A 14163-nucleotide genomic window follows, 5' to 3' on the forward strand; every position below is an offset into this window, starting at 1 on the left:
AAGATGCAGAATGGGTTAGAAACCGTTATGAACAACTTGCCATGATAGAGGAAAGGAGGATGGTGGAGGTGTGCCACGGACAGCTGTACAGACAAAGGATGTCTAGAGCCTTCAACAAGCGGGTCAGAACTCGACCTTTCCAGATCGGACAACTCGTTCTCAAGCGGGTCTTCCCTCACCAAGAGGAACATAAAGGAAAATTCACGCCGAACTGGAAAGGACCATACATGGTTAGGAAAGTACTCTCAGGAGGAGCCGTGGTCCTAGCCGAGATGGACGGACAAGAATGGCCGTGGCCATCAATGCAGACGTACTTAAGAGATACTACATTAGGATTCTATTTGCTTGTAATTGCACTGCTATTTCCTTGTAATCGTACCTTTTACTTGTAATCATACTAAAGTAGGAGAAAAATAAATCATCTATGTAATGAACTATGCAAGGACTTGAATGCCCTATGATGGGATACGTAGGCAGTCCATACTAGACCCGGTCGCTTTATTAGTAAAACCAAAACTCAATTACTTTATCTCGAACTACGTTCGACTTGAATTCCTGCTGCGACAGGATACGTAGGTGCTCTCGAGCTCGATTGTCATAAAAGAAAAACCAAAAAACCCCTAGGAAATATTAGAGACAATAAGGCTGGAAAGGTCCACAAGATCAGGCTTGCAAGGGTCAGTACAAGAACTAAACAGTATCAACCCTACACTGGGGCAGACCTCAAAAATTCCTATCAGAAACAGTCAACGAAGAAAGGCACAAAGTAAAGCCATAAACTGGGGCAGAATTTTTTAGAGGACCTCAAAAATTCCCGCTTAGCAAGACAACACAAGGGACACCCAAAGCAAGCCCTAAAACCGGGGCAGAAATTTTGAGATCTCAAAATTTTTGCCAATACGAAAGTTAGCAACCATGGCTCCAAGAAGAACCGCTATGGCGGCCTGATGGGTGCTGTAGCGGCCCCGTTACCGTCGTGGCAGTAGCGGAACAGGTATTTTCATTAGGTGTGATTTAAATAAGCCCTTAGACCCTCATTATTTCCCATTTCGAAGTTAGAGCTTTGGGGAACAGTTCTTGGAGATATTTTGGAGATATCCTTGGAGGTAAATCTTGCTTGTTCCTTTACTCTTCCTTTAATCATAATCATCTTGGATTCCCCCTTCCCTTTAATAATCCCTTAGTGATGGAAGTTGAAAGAGGGTTTTGATGAACTTTTCCTTAGGCTCATTTATGATGAAATTGATGATGTTTATGTTAGATTTTGACGAATCTAAGCTTATTAATCATATATCTTCCATTTCTAGTGTTGAATTTTGGAATCGAAGACTTAGGGTTTATACCCAAATTGGGGGTTTTGCTTGAAATCAGAAATTAGGCTGATCTTTGAGTTAAATTAGGAATTAGTGGTTGGGTTATGATCACCTAATGCTTAATTTGATATTTTTCTTTTGAATTTCCCATTTTGCCCTTGTGGGCCCATTTCTCAATTTCTAGTGTTGGAATTGACCTAAAATGAATAGTAGCAATATTACTATCATTGAGTGAGTTGTTGGTGTTGCGGTTTGGCCATCCAGGTAGGTTATGGCTTACCTTTGGTGAGACTTCGTATAGCAAAGCACATATTTAGATTATATTATTGGAGATAGCATGTGAACCTTCGGGTATAAAGTAGGATTGGATATTGCCTTAGGTTGGGCCCTGTTGTGTGTTTGGGGCTAGTGATTGATCGTTCTATTGTACCGGCCGAGTTGTTGGTAGATATGTGTGATTGATTGTTCTATTGTACCGGCTTGATGCCATGAGTTGTTGGTAGATATTGGACTCTATTTTATTATTTTGATTATGATATAGTCGGCATACCCGATGTTGGTATTTGTACTTGGAAATATTGTTGGCGTACCCACTATTGGTACTTGTGATTCGGTTATATTATTGGAAATGATACTTGATAAAACTCTTTGTTGGTACTTGTGATTCGATTACGGCCGATATTAGTTGGCATACTCGCGCGGTCCCCCAGAGCGGTTCTCGCGAGAACCCCCCGTAGGGCAAAGATCCGGGGGTCCCGTTGTCCGTTGGGCAAAGATCCGGATATATTGTGATCACAAGTCACATTCACGACCCAACCGAGGCCGCGACGGCCCCCGCGCTAGCCCACCCGGCACTTTCTAATCTCATTGGGCGACAATTCACTTATATCATCATTAACATCTATGCCCATATAAATGTACATAAGCCGACGAGGCTAACAAAATAATATCCCAAAATATAGGCCGACAAGGCCAAACATATCTAACCATATACACATGTCTACGAGCCTCTAAGAAGAATACGTCATATCATATAGGCGGGACAGGACCCCGCCGTGCCCATAAATATGTACACAAAAGAATCTATACCAAAAGTTGCAGCTCCGAATGAAATGGAGCTCCGCTATGTAGTCCCTGAATAATGAGGCTATGGATCAAGTCTATGTCTCCCCGGCCACTGCGGGCATGACGCAGCGTCCACAAACAAAAGGACGTCAGTACGAAGAATGTACTGAGTATGTAAAGCATGATCAATATCAATATGAAAGCATAATAGACAACATATGAAATAGCATAGGATGGGAGATAATAGTATCATCGTCGTCATATCACTTACTTGCCTTTCATAGGGACATTCCATTTCTATTGCGCATCCGTGTACGTACATCCATATCCGTACTTATTTACCTTTCGTATCCATTTTCATATCCATATTCATATTTCCATTCATACTCATAATCCTATCATTTACATCTCATATACATTGCATATACATAGCCTTTACATAACATTTACATATACTTAGCATATTCGTACTCATATTGATGTCATATACATAGCATTTATATAGCATACCCGACCACGAAGGTTCGGTGTTTCACATACACGGCCCTACCAAGGCTCGGTGTCATACATACTGGCCCTACCAAGGCTCGGTGTTATCCGTACCCAACTGCGGTGGTGCGCGCGCATTATATATATATATATATATATATATATATATATATATATATATATATATATATATATACTATATTCTACCCGGCCATATAAGCTCGGGGTTTCATAATAGCCACACATGGGCACATATACATATAAGCTCATAAGCATCTTTAGCCTTTTTACTATCGTCATTCATTACATCTATCCTTAAAGGATTACTCGTCGTATAAGGAACTTAGTACAATCGTATCATATCGAGAATCATAAGCTTAGTAGCTTTTAGAGATAGGATCATTGGAGAATATCGTAGGCTCATAGAAGGATAGATATTTGGCCAAAGAACCATGCCTTATGAAAGAAGGGTTAGCCTTACATACCTTTCCGTTCAACTATTCTATCACTTGCACGTTCTTCTTCAATGCTCACGTTTCTACCTTCATTAGAGTGCATACCAACATTAGAAATCGATAGCTTAGCATACATGACTAAAGCTAGAGAAAATTGGACAGCATCTCCTTTATTTATACGACTTCCTCCATATCATATATCAACTCCCAAACATCAATAATAATATTCACAATATCATCACAATAGCCTTTATTCAACTACATTATCCTTACTTCTCAATTCACTTCAATTCATCCATATTCATGGTCATATCACACAATTTCGTTCATTCATATACAAGGTCTATTCCATGTTCTCAATATCATTTATAACATGATTATAATCATAATGTATCAAGAATCATAACTCAATCCAAACATTTACTCAAAAGTGACACTATTCCCACATTCATGACCCATTTCCTATTTCCTTATATAATCCAAGTGTTTCAACTTTCAAATACCTTAAACAACAAGGAAATGTCATAAAACTTACCTTAGATGGTGTAGGAATGAACCTTGGGTGCAAACACTTCACTTGAGAAAAACCCTAGTTTCACCTTCACTTGGATTTCTTGTTTTGGATGAACTTTAATGGGTTTCTTACACTTGATTCACTTAGTTTGATGTAGATGATCACTAATATCTCTTGAATTTGTGTGGGAGAAATGTTCTAGAGAGTTCTAGAGAGAAGGAGTGAAATATGGAAATGAAATAATGAACTTGGTCCTCTTTTTAATAACTCCAAAAATCTGATCTGTCGGGACATTATACGGACACTTATACGGTCCGTATAACTTATACGGTCCGTATAAGTGACCGTGAAATGGGACCTTCAAACTCTCGCCTCTGTGACCATTATACGGTCCATTATACGGTCCGTATAAATTTATACGGTCCGTATAACTGACCGTATAATCCCACCAATGAGGGACCTTCACTGTGATGGTTTTGCGGTCCATTATACGGTCCGTATAACATTATACGGTCCGTATAATGAGCCGTATAACCCATCAGTCCACTGAACTTGTTCTCGTCACTTCGTTTGATCTCCAATCCTTATGGAACCTTCTTAACACTTGTTTATCACCTCATTAACAATCTAAGGGACGTTATAACTCTTCCCAAAACATCATTAAGTCATCATTAACTCGTTACTCATAAATCTTTCCGATACCTATCGTATACCTTGCCTTCTCTTGGCAAATTTCTCGTCTAACATCGAATGTCTTTGAAATCTTACTTAAGGTCATCAAATGTCATTCTTTACTTATTGAAATACCATATACTTCGTGCTCTTCGTTAGTCTATTCACTGTGCATCAACGGAAAATTTTTCGAGGTGTAACATTCTTCCCCCCTTAAGAACATTCGTCCTCGAATGTTAAGCACTCGGGAATTCTACGAAAATTTTGCCAGAGTTTCCCCTATAATATGGCACTACCATCTGTCACAACAACCCATAATAACAATGCCTCACAGGGCCACAACATAATAGCAATAGAATTTGGCCACACACGACCCAAATGCATAAAAAGGAAAACATACATACCTTATGATCTTGATGTCTCATCTTGGCCCTCTTCCGGGGGCTGAAATAAGTGCGGGTATTTGGATTTCATGATTTCTTCCGCTTCCCATGTCATTTCTTCTCGGTTATTATTTCTCCACAAAATCTTAAGTGAGGCCACTTCTTTGTTTCTAAGCCTCCGTACTTGCCTATCTAATATGGCAATGGGTATTTCTTCATAAGTTAACTTTTTCGTCACTTGAACATCATTTACTGGGACAATCCTAGTAGGATCTCCAACACATTTACGAAGCATCGAGACATGGAAAACTGGATGAACTGACTCCAAATCAGGAGGTAGATCTAATTCGTAAGCCACTTTGCCTACCTTGCGCACAATTTCATAAGGCCCAATGTACCGGGGACTTAACTTCCCCTTTTTGCCAAATCTCATAACGCCCTTCATTGGCGACACTTTCAAGAATACCCAATCTTTAACTTGGAACTCTAAGTCCCTTCGACGATTATCCGCATAGGACTTTTGACGACTTTGGGCTGCTAACAACCGATCTTGTATGAGCTTAACTTTCTCTATGGCTTGTTGGACCAAGTCTGGCCCTATCAATTTAGTCTCTCTGTTTCAAACCACCCAATTGGGGATCTACACTTTCGCCCATATAAAGCCTCATACGGTGCCATTTGAATGCTAGAATGATAACTATTATTGTAAGCAAACTCAATGAGTGGTAAGTGATCATCCCAATTACCTCCAAAATCTAACATACATGCCCGTAACATATCCTCAAGAGTATGAATGGTACGTTCAGCTTGTCCATCAGTCTGTGGATGAAATGCCGTGCTAAGGCTCACATGAGTCCCCAAACCCTCTTGGAAGGACTTCCAGAAATTAGCCGTAAACCGAGTTCCTCTATCGTCCGAGATAATAGATCTTTGGAACACCATGAAGTCGCACTATCTCTTTAACATAGAGCTTTGCATAATCTTCGCTACATACGTCGTTACGATTTGGTAAGAAATGAGTGACTTCGTGAGTCTATCCACAATCACCCATATGGAATCATACTTACGTCGAGAACGGGGTAAGCTTGTAATAAAGTCCATGTTAATTACTTCCCACTTCCAAGTTGGGATTTCTATAGCTTGCAACAATCCGCCCGGCTTTTGGTGCTCGATTTTCACTTGTTGACAATTGGGACATTGAGCTACAAATTCTGCTATATCTTTCTTCATCCCATTCCACCAATATATAGACTTAAGATCATGATACATTTTCGTTGCTCCGGGGTGGATAGAATAACGGGAACAATGAGCTTCTCTCAATATTTGGTGGCGTAAACTGCCACATTAGGAACACATAATCTGCCTCGACATCGGAGAACTCCGTCTCCTGTAATCTCAAATGATGACTCCTCTTTCTGAGGGAGTGTATCTCTGTAATGCTTTAGCATGGGATCTTCGTATTGTCGCTCTTTCACTTCCACTACTAGCGACGACGAAGGCGCTGAATTCGAATGGTAGTTCCCCTGCTACCTGAGTCCACTACTCGAACTCCTAGGCTAGCTAACTGCTGGAGCTCACGAGCCATTTCTCTTTTCTCTGGTTGTACATCACACAAACTTCCCATAGATCGGCGGCTAAGAGCGTCAGCCACAACATTTGCCTTTCCGGGGTGATATAGAATGTCAACATCATAATCTTTTAGCAATTCCAACCATCGTCGTTGCCGCAAATTCAACTCTTTTCGCTTGAAGATATCTTGAAGGCTCTTATGATGCGTGTAAATATCCACATGGACACCATATAAATAATGTCTCCACATCTTTAATGCATGAATCACTGTAGCCAATTCAAGGTCATAGGTTGGATAAATCTTTTCATGTTTTCGTAATTGCCTTGAAGCATATGCAATCACCTTGCCATGTTGCATCAATACACACACCCTAGCCCAACGCACGAAGCATCGCAATAAACAACATAACCTTCCAATCCCTCGGAAGTGTCGGGGACCGGTGCGAGAAGTCAATCTATCTTTTAGCTCTTGGAAACTACGTTCACAAGCATCTGTCCATTGAAACTTGCGATTTACGGGTCGGCTTTGTGAGTGGTGCGAGAAATAGAAAAAAACCTTCAACAAATCTCCTGTAATAATCCTGCTAAGCCCGAAAGCTACGAACCTCCGTAGGAGTTGTGGGCCTTGGCCAAGTCTTCACGGCCTCAATCTTTTGGCTATCTACCCGAATACCATCGGTGAAACAATGTGCCCCGAAATGTCACCGAGTTCAACCAAAACTCACACTTAGAGAATTTTGCAAACAACTCTCGAGTTTGAAGAACTCTAAGGACAATACGCAAATGATCCGGATGTTCGGCCTCGGATCTAGAATACAACAAGATATCATCGATGAATATAATCAGAAACAAATCCAGGAAGGGCCTGAACACATCATTCATCAAATCCATAAATACCGCCGGTGCATTAGTTAGTCCAAATGACATCACTCGGAACTCAAAATAGCCATATCTTGTTCTGAAGGTTGTCTTAGGGATATCTTTCTCCCTAACTCTCACTTGATGATACTCGGATCTCAAATCTATCTTTGAAAACCATTTGGCACCTTGTAATTGATCAAATAAGTCATCAATCCTCGGAAGAGGATATTTATTCTTAATCGTCACCTTATTCAATTGCCGGTAGTCAATGCACATTCTCAAGGAGCCATCTTTCTTTCGGACAAACAATACGGGTGCTCCCCACGGGGATGAACTAGGCCTAATAAAGCCTTTCTCAAGCAAGTCTTTCAATTGCTCCTTCAACTCTTTCAATTCTGCGGGAGCCATTCTATAAGGAGGAATAGATATAGGCTTAGTGTATGGCAACACATCAATAGCAAAATCAATCTCCCGCTCGGGAGGAAGGCACGGAAGCTCTTCGGGAACACATCCGGAAATTCATTCACTACGGGAAGCGGCGAAGAGTCGGCGGTTCGGCTTCTACATCTTGAACCCACACTAGATGATAAATGCAACCCTTTATGATCATTTTCCTTGCCTTTAGATAGGAAATAAACCTATCCTTTGGTGACGCCGTATTTCCTTTCCATTCTAAAACTGGTTCTCCCGAAAATTGGAAGCGAACCATTTTCATTCTACAATCAACATTGGCGTAGCAAGAAGCCAACCAATCCATGCCCATAATAACATCAAAATCCACCATTTTTAACTCATGCAAGTCAATCATAGTACGACGATCACAAATCACAATTACACAATTTCTATATACTCGGCTAGCTATTACCGATTCACCAACGGGTGTGGACACCTCAAAAGGTTTGATCGACTCCGGTTTGACTCTAAACCGACCCGCAATATATGGAGTAACATATGACAATGTGGAGCCCGGATCTATCAAAGCATATACATCATGAGAAAATACCGATAATATACCTGTGACAACATCAGGAGAAGACTCAAGATCTTGGCGTCCAGCCAAAGCATAAATACGGTCGAGGACCGCTAGGCGGGGACTCTCCCCTGCCTCTACCATGGCCGGCGGCGCATGTGAACCGGCCCCATAGGGCGTATAGATGATGAAGATCCGGCTATCGACCACGAAGGCCGGGTCCTACCTCTACCACCGGCGAGGGGCAATCACGCATAATATGGCACGGTCGACCACATGAATAGCAAACCTCGAACCCAATCTCGCACCGACCCCAATGTAACTTCCCACACCGGGAACATCGTGGTACGGGTGGCCTCGCCGACCCGAATCACCTCTAAACCGAGATCCCGAAAAGCTCGACTCGGCCGGGATGAGTAGATCTATCAAATCTCGGCACGAAAATCGTGGAGGCGCACTAATCATAGAATGGCCCGAATGCCTCGAAAAAAGCATGCGTGTGCCCGCCTCTATACTCACTCATCGGACCGAAGATCTAGCCCTCTTGTTATGCCCTCTATCATGCTCACGCTCACTTCTTTGTTGTTGTAGGCTTTCTTCTAAATTTTGAGCATGGGCTTGGATGCGTGAAATATCCATATTGTCCTGAAGGGACGCGATCAAGCACCTATCCATCAAATGTGGCCCTAGGCCTTTCACAAACCGGTGCACTCGGTCACCCATATCCGCTACCATGGCCGAAGCATACCTAGCCAAAGAATTGAAGCGGAGACTATACTCTAGAGCACTCATGCTCCTTGCCTCAAATTTAAGAACTTGTCGGCTCTAGCTCGCCGAACTTCTGGAGGCAAATAATGTCGGAGAAATGCATCTACAAATTCTTGCCATACCGGAGGAGGTGCATTGGCTCCCCGTGAAGCCATCCAAACCGTGTACCAATGAACCGCAACATCCCTCAATCTATAGGACGCTAACTCCACCGATTCGGTGTCCGAAGCATGTATCAACCGAAGCGTCCTCAACATACCATCAATAAAATTTTGAGGGTCCTCATCCGGCTTTGATCCAAAGAATTTCGGAGGGTTCAAACTAATGAAATCACGGGCCCTTGCACTAACAGCCCTATCACCTTGCCCTGAACTTTGCCGCTGAGTCTGGGCAGCAACCAATTGAGTAAGCAAATGAATGGCCTCTTTTACATCTTGGCCTGAAGCATCCGGTGGAGGAACCGGAGGTCTTTGGAGCTGGGGCTGAGGCTCCCTCACGCTCCTCTAATATAGGCACTGAACGGGAGGACTGAGATTGAGCCGCACTCTGGGACTCACTTTCCTCTACTACCGGTGGCGGTGCTCTTTCGGCCCGCTTTTCTGCCACCGTCTTGCCCTTTTGGGCTGCTGTAGCCTTTCTCTTTACAGGCATTTCTGAAATACACAACACACGGTTAAGGAACAAGAAGTTCTTATATCATAGCTCTATCGCACGATTCTTATGAAGAAAGAAGGTCATTCATTCCTAAAATGCCCGCACTTCTTGTTTATAAGTGTGGCGCGCAACACACCCATAACCAAGACTCTACTAGACACGGCTCGTAGACACACCCTAGGACTGAACTGCTCTGATACCACTTTTGTCACGACCCAACCGGAGGGCCGCGACGGGCACCCGGTGCTAACCCACCCGGGCACCTCTTAACATACTTTCACATCACATCTAGGTGAGCCACATAGTTAAATCATGCTTTTCATTCATCATCATTCTAATCTCATTGGGCGACAATTCACTTATATCATCATTAACATCTATGCCCATATAAATGTACATAAGCCGACGAGGCTAACAAAATAATATCCCAAAATATAGGCCGACAAGGCCAAACATATCTAACCATATACACATGTCTACGAGCCTCTAAGAAGAGTACGTCATATCATATAGGCGGGACAGGACCCCGCCGTGCCCATAAATATGTACACAAAAGAATCTATACCAAAAGTTGTAGCTCCGAATGAAATGGAGCTCCGCTATGTAGTCCCTGAGAAATATAGCTATGGATCAAGTCTGTCTCCCTGGCCACCTGCGGGCATGACGCAGCGTCCACAAACAAAAGGACGTCAGTACGAAGAATGTACTGAGTATGTAAAGCATGATCAATATCAATATGAAAGCATAATAGACAACATATGAAATAACATAGGATGGGAGATAATAGTATCATCGTCATAGCACTTACTTGCTTTCCATAGGGACATTCCATTTCTATTGCGTATCCGTGTACATACATCCATATCCGTACTCATTTACCTTTCGTATCCATTTTCGTATTCGTATTCATATTTCCATTCATACTCATATTCATATCATTTACATCTTATACACTTTACATATACATAGCCTTTACATAACATTTACATATACTTAGCATATTCGTACTCATATTGATGTCATATACATAGCATTTATATAGCATACCCGACCACGAAGGTTCGGTGTTTCACATATCTGGCCCTACCAAGGCTCAGTGTCATACATACCTGGCCCTACCAAGGCTCGGGGTTATCCGTACCCAACTGCAGTGGTGCGCGCATTATATATATACATATATACTATATTCTACCCGGCCATATAAGCTCGGGGTTTCATAATAGCCACACATGGGCACATATACATATAAGCTCATAAGCATCTTTAGCCTTTTTATTATCGTCATTCATTACATCTATCCTTAAAGGATTACTCGTCGTATAAGGAACTTAGTACAATCGTATCATATCGAGAATCATAAGCTTAGTAGCTTTTAGAGATAGGATCATTAGAGAATATCGTAGGCTCATAGAAGGATAGATATTTGGCCAAAGAACCATGCCTTATGAAAGAAGGGTTAGCCTTACATACCTTTCCGTTCAACTATTCTATCACTTGCACGTGCTTCTTCAATGCTCACGTTTCTACCTTCATTAGAGTTATACTAACATTAGAGAATCGATAGCTTAGCATACATGACTAAAGCTAGAGAAAATTGGACAGCATCTCCTTTATTTATACGACTTCCTCCATATCATATATCAACTCCCAAACATCAATAATAATATTCACAATATCATCACAATAGCCTTTATTCAACTACATTATCCTTACTTCTCAATTCACTTCAATTCATCCATATTCATGGTCATATCACACAATTTCGTTCATTCATATACAAGGTCTATTCCATGTTCTCAATATCATTTATAACATGATTATAATCATAATGTATCAAGAATCATAACTCAATCCAAACATTTACTCAAAAGTGACACTATTCCCACATTCATGACCCATTTCCTATATATAATCCAAGTGTTTCAACTTTCAAATAACTTTCAAAACTTAAACAACAAGGAAATGTCATAAAACTTACCTTAGATGGTGTAGGAATGAACCTTGGGTGCAAACACTTCACTTGAGAAAAACCCTAGTTTCACCTTCACTTGGATTTCTTGTTTTGGATGAACTTTAATGGGTTTCTTACACTTGATTCACTTAGTTTGATGTAGATGATCACTAATATCTCTTGAATTTGTGTGGGAGAAATGTTCTAGAGAGTTCTAGAGAGAAGGTGTGAAATATGGAAATGAAATAATGAACTTGGTCCTCTTTTTAATAACCCAAAAATCTGATCTGTCGGGACATTATACGGACACTTATACGGTCCGTATAACTTATACGGTCCGTATAAGTGACCGTGAAATGGACCTTCCTTTCATTCGCCTCTGTGACCGTTATACGGTCCATTATACGGGCCGTATAAATTTATACAGTCCGTATAACTGACCGTATAATCCCACCAATCTTCCAAAGTGAGGGGGACATTATACGGTCCATATAATGAGCCGTATAACCCATCGATCCACCGAACTTGTTCTCGTCACTTCGTTCGATCTCCAATCCTTATGGAACCTTCTTAGTACTTGTTTATGACCTCATTAACAATCTGGTTATAACTCTTACGGTCCGTACTCATATAACATTATACGGTGGCAACTTTCGTAACATAATGTCTTTGCCGTATAATTCCTTATCAAGACATCCATCGAACTTGTTCTCTTCACTATGTTCGATCTCCAATCCTTATGGAACCTTCTTAAAACTTGTTTAACACTTCATTAACAATCTAAGGGACGTTAACTCTTCCCCAAACATCATTAAGTCGTCATCAACTTGTTACTCATAATTCTCTTGTCGATACCTATCGTATGCCTTGCCTTCTCTTGGCAACTTTCTCGTCTAACATCGAATGTCTTTGAAATCTTACTTAAGGTCATCAAGGTAAGTGCTTTATGTCCCGCTTACGTATTAGCATTATGTACTACTTAGGCATAAATAGGTCGTGCCCGCACGACTTAGGCAAAATAGGTCGTGACAGTAGGCAAACTCAAGCCCCGACAGTCGGTCACATTCTAACAGTCTTCCGGAGAAACCAAATCACGATATTGGGATCCCCGAATAGTTTCTCCCATATCACTTGAAGGTCTTTAGTTGAGTCGAACTATAAGCGTCCTGAATTCTCATATGACATGAGATATGTAGGAAACTCAGAGACCAGGGTCCGGCCACATATGTGAAAATTGCATGGAAACAAAGGGTAAGATGAGCCGGGTTAGTCAAATTTCGTTGCACAGAGATGGTCCCGCCATCCCCGAACACCGAAGGAGCAGTTGTTGATACCTAATTTTTTACCTCCCGTAATTTATTTCAATCACTCAGAGTCCCCAGATAATAAATAAATGAGCTGAGCATTTTTAAAAGCCTTAAATGATTTTTATAAATTGTCCAGATCAATATTTCTTCCCCTTAATTAACAAAAAAGGGATTTTCATGCATCATAAATTTTATTCAGAGATTAATGAGCATTTTCATGATATTTTATGAGATTTTGTTAAATTTATTTAAAAAGAAAAAGAGAGATAGAGGAAGGGTTCTTATTAATTATTTTGCAAATACTTCTTTCCTTTTTATTTTATCTTTGAAAGTTTGAATAATTTAAGCAATTAACTATTTAACCTTTTAAACTTCTGATTTTGATATAATCTGCATGATTTGTCAAAATAGGCATAATTGTCCTTAAGTGTTTTAATTTGGCTAATTAATTAATTAATTAAGTGATAATTATTGCAAAATTGATCCTTTTATATAAATATATTTTTTGCATTGGCCATAATTAATTTAGTCAGTTCATAATTTAAAGAAATTAGAGTTGTTTTGCAAATCAGCCTGTTAACATTTTATTAATTTAATTTCCAAAAATTGTTTAAAAGGCCATAATTGAAATAATTATGCTAGGATAATTAATTAAGGCCATTTTAGGCCCATTAACTATTTGACCGACTTTTTAAAATTATTTTAATAAAATAATTACGGCCTAATTTTTCCCGTAATTAAAATTTTCTTCAGTTTTAATATTCTTTCTAATTATTTGTTTTTAGGTATTAGATATACAAAATGTATACACCAAGTATACATATATATATGAGGTATATATATATGTATACACTTGGTGTATACATGAACTTACAAGGCCGTTTAATTAAATTCAGAATTTGGACTGAGTCCAGCCCAAGACCAGGCTGAGACCCGACCCAATTCGTTTTTAAACGCACAATAGGTATACCCCACACCCCTTTATTTCATTTTTTCATCCCCTCCCCCCCCCCCCCCCCCCCCCCCCTCTCTCTCTCTCTCTCTCTCTCTCTCTCTCTCTCTCTCTCTCTCTCTCTCTCTCTCTCTCTCTCTCTCTCTCTCTCTTTCTCATGAAACCCTAGTAGCCACCATGTCTCTCCCTCGTCTCTCTCATGCCAAAAATGGCATATTCACAGACGTACGCTGACATGCA

This window comes from Lycium ferocissimum, unplaced genomic scaffold (assembly GCF_029784015.1).
Source record: "Lycium ferocissimum isolate CSIRO_LF1 unplaced genomic scaffold, AGI_CSIRO_Lferr_CH_V1 ctg593, whole genome shotgun sequence".
In the NCBI taxonomy this organism is placed as follows: Eukaryota; Viridiplantae; Streptophyta; class Magnoliopsida; order Solanales; family Solanaceae; genus Lycium; species Lycium ferocissimum.